The sequence below is a fragment of the Melanaphis sacchari genome, unplaced genomic scaffold (assembly GCF_002803265.2).
Source record: "Melanaphis sacchari strain LSU unplaced genomic scaffold, SCAv2.0 Contig27_pilon_pilon, whole genome shotgun sequence".
NCBI classification, from domain to species: domain Eukaryota; kingdom Metazoa; phylum Arthropoda; class Insecta; order Hemiptera; family Aphididae; genus Melanaphis; species Melanaphis sacchari.
The window spans coordinates 3,647,666-3,652,051 of record NW_020271152.1 but is presented as its reverse complement, the minus strand read 5'-3'; the positions used below and the strand labels follow the sequence as shown (position 1 = coordinate 3,652,051).

The 4,386-nt window shown below is 26.2% G+C and overlaps 1 long non-coding RNA gene across 1 annotated transcript; it reads left to right on the top strand.

The window, feature by feature from the left end:
* The first annotated feature begins 2,824 nt into the window (after positions 1-2,824).
* Positions 2,825-4,129, top strand: LOC112595513. The gene is made up of 4 exons (XR_003114725.1): positions 2,825-2,910; positions 2,997-3,127; positions 3,226-3,272; positions 3,359-4,129. It is a non-coding gene; the product is annotated as an uncharacterized LOC112595513 (long non-coding RNA).
* The last annotated feature ends 257 nt before the right edge of the window (positions 4,130-4,386 follow it).

The following is a 4,386-nucleotide window of genomic DNA, read 5'->3' as shown; positions in this document are numbered from 1 at the left end:
TTTTCTCGAAACCATATTTATTTGGAATCAGGTTTAATTGAAAAAAATATTTCATCAGAAATTATTTTTCAAGAACTGTACAAATTTGAAAAGAAATATTCTATTAGAAATTATACTAATTGAGTAGTATATTTGTTCAGAAAAAAAAATATAGATTTTGAAACCATAATAATTATTAATTAAGTTGTTTGTGCTTATAAAGTCCTATTTGAGCGATAGAAGAGTTAACAAAAAAACACAATACTAATATAAAAATTAACTTCCTACTATGATTACCTATACTTTAATAGCAATATCACGAAATATACTTGGTGACATTATATAGTTAGTCAGTGAAGTCACAACTATTATCTAGTATCTACCTATAAAGCTTACACACCTAATTATAATCATTATTATTAATCGATTTTGCCATATTATAATAATTGCATAGTTACGTAAGTGCGATATACCACTCTCCATCAGCTTTTTTATTTTGAAATTTAAACGACCATATTTACAACAACTCTGTTAAACTATTTGTTTACGCTGTTAAGCTCTTTCTGGCAGTTGACTCGACAACTCGCACCGTACAATAATGATTCAAATAGGTTTGTATATGACAAGACTACAAGAGTCAATAAATATGGTGAAATATGATTGCAGAAACGACATGAGTCAATTTTTCAAAACTTTTGGATAATTGATAAAAAGTGTATAATTTAAATAATTCTGAAAAAAATTCCTATTTAAAAATGAATAGGTACTATTGTAGAAATATATGATGCACTGATTATATATAATTTGCGTGTATAAATAATATGATGTTTTTTTATTATAGACTTTCAAAGTTCTGACTCATGACGTTTCATAAAAAATGTGATTCGTGTCGTTTTTGCAATCATCGATTCATGTATAGGAATTCTATTTTTAATTATAACTTCTAAACAAATTTAATAAAAACAAAAAAATATGTAAAGTTTATTTAAATATTTTATCTAATATTCTGAAAAATAATACTATGCATTGATCATTTTTTATCATTACTAGTGTGTTTTGCTTTTTATCTGGACAATTTGTTATTTTATGATACTTTATAATTTAATATATTTTTTTGTAAGGATAATAATTTGTTTTTAATATAAAGATTTTGTGTAGGTTTAAGTAGATCACTTTGTCAATTCTTCCCATCTATACTTTTCTACAGCTGCTAATTTTTTATAGTAAGATGGTTGAAACTTATTTAAGTCAATATTAAATAGGTCTTCATAGTGGCCTCTTAGGTACCAGTAGAATTATCGATAGTTCTAAACTATACTAACTATTGAACCTATTTTTCGTTGCCTCTTTTTTTTAAAACTTTTTTTGCAATAAGTGGTCTTAAAAAATATTTTAACTATTGTAAGTTGTATTTAATAAATGATTTATGTACCTGATCGTAAGAAAAAAAAAACAATAACTTTTTGTAAATACAATTTTTAATTTCATTAACTCATTAATTAAATCCAAAAATTGCAAAATCGTTCTCGTATTAAAGTATGACAATAAATATCATAGTTATAGGTACACACATATCAGTTCAAATGTAGTATCCATAATAATATATAAATATGATATTATATTAATGTTATCGGAGAATAAAATTTTTCCATTTTTTAAGTACAAAACCTATGTAATCGTTTCTAAATATAGAATATTATACTACTATTTTTATTAGTTATTATTTATTAATAAAAATATGGAATATTTTTATGATGCAATAATACATAGTTTTTACTTGTTCAAGATATTTTAACACGTAGACGTAGGTACAATTATATTGTTGAAGTGGTCAAATTTATGATTTATCTATCTATTTATTAGACACAAACATTATTTATACAGATTTTCATAACAGTATTTTGTGCAGTTAGATAAAAAATATATAACTTAATGTGGCAAATTAATTGATAATTATTTGTGATATTTTATCTGGTTTAAATAATATTAAAGCATAACAGCATACAATATTCTCCAAAAGCACCAATAGATTAATGATTTAATTTAATTTTTTTTTTCAATTGTTACATAACAAAAGTATGACAATTTTTATTTATTTTTTAATGTTATTTTGCCAATTGTTACATGTATAGAAGTATTACAATTTTTATTTTATAAGTTAGGTATAATTTTAACATTTGTATTTTTTAATACATATAAGTACTCACAACTATTATTTTATATTTTTATATATAAAAAAAAAATAGATAGTTATTAAATAAAATATGTACGCAGATTGCACACCGCACGGTAAAAACTTGCATCATAAAACAGTTATTTAATCTACAAATGTTCATAAATCGCACGGTAAACAAATGCACAAAAACACGGTTATTTAACTAACAGATAAACCCAAATCGTATTGTTAAAAATAGGATAAATCTACGGATATTTAACCAACAACAGCACTGTAAATGCACTGTTTCATTTGTGCCTAGTTTGAACAGTATAACGGTGTTTAAACCAACCAAAGCATTTATAAGGCACGGTTAAACCCATGTAAAAAATCGATGTTCATTTTTCGAAAAACACGGTGCTCTGAATCAGTTTTGTACCGTACTTTGAACCATTGAGTTAATGTATTATACAAGCAGACTGTCTACACTCAAAATAGTAAATACTACTCAGTACTCGGGCAGCTGATTGAGTGTTGTTTCTATATTATTCTGTGCTGTGGGTGACCCTCTTCCCGTTCCATATCATTACGCGAATCGTTATCACTAACCGCGATATTAAAAGTAGATGCGAATACAATATGGATGAGAAGTTTTTTGATGCAGAAACTAAGAGTGATCTTCGGAGTATTAATATAAACATGTCTGATAATATTTTGGAAATATTTAACAAAATCATTGGAAAACTTATTTCTAGAGTAAAAGTTTAAAACAGAAAGTTAGTTTTTTTTTTTAATTCAAACTAATTTATTGTAACTAAATTAAATTTATTCATATATATATATCATTGTCTAATGAACATAGCATAAATACGCGAAGTTACAAATATGCGTGAACTGTTTAACACTATTCAGAAATAACAAACGACAATAAAGAAGCAACAATCCACGATTGAAAAATAGAATAATTGCGATGAAGAACGATTAAAGGAAAAGGTTAAAGCTTTGGAAAATTAGTTTTTTATGCACTTAAATTAAAATATTGTAAAATATTTTTTAGTTAGAAATAACTTATATTATTCAATGATTTCTAGAACAATATAGAGGCGAAGAAGAAAAAAGAGCACCAAGAAAACTACAAGTAGGTATTAAAGAAATACATTTTTAAAAATTTATTGAAAACTAATCATATGGTTATTAAAAAATTTGTTTTTATTTAACTTTCAGTCATATCGTTTTGAAGAATATTCCTTAATAAATTTGGCTCAAATGTACAAAGTCTAGGATGTGCATGAATTATCGAAAATTGTTCAGAATCTACTACAAAATACTGTTAAGAAGCAACAATTAATGATTGAAAATAAGAAAAATTGTGATTAAGAACAGAAGAGCTTAAATTAGATGAGTGATATGACTACTGTTAAAAACGATTTGAACACGTTAATCACAAATATCAACGATCTCAGAACTCAAATGATGTTTATAGAAAGTACTAAGTAGTATAGGTACTTAGTACTTACTTAAAGATAATAAAACTAAGTATTAAATTTCAACTAAGACTAACGATCATTTGGAAATATCAAAACGTCAAATAGCAAGTTAAGCAAACTTAAGAATAAAATCGGAATTCTTGAAAGTAATTAGAAAAATATCAGATAATGGTATATAATCACTAATTAGGTAGGTGTGCATATGTCGTGCGTATGTGTAAGAGAAGTGACAAAAAATTCTGTTCATATTGGGATGAATTATTCATATTAAACGTTGTTGTCGACAAGACTGAATTTGAGAGCTGCTGTTTCATTAGTAAAAAACATTTTAAACGAATCCTGTCAAATACATTAACGTTATCTTCATCAATTACGACAATGAGGTCAGCATCGTCACGCCAAATTTCGAATCTACCTCCTTCTCCGCCACCACCATCATCAATTTCGGTAGTTTTTGGATTGGCATCACCATCTCCACCGATCTTTAGTATAATAGTATACCGTCAACACGTAGTGGAGGTCAAAGTGTCGGCGTCCGGCGACTAATTCGTTTCAGGCGGCTGTGCCTGATAAAAGTATAAAACAACACCAATAATTTTTAGAATACCAACTGTCATTTTACAACCACTACACGGAAAATAAATTACTATAAAATTATAAGTGGTATTGCTATTTTTTAGTTACTGTTCCTAATTTAATTTAGTAGATATTACTAACGTATCGTAGTTTAAATATTATAGATACTACCACTATTATTTAGTTACA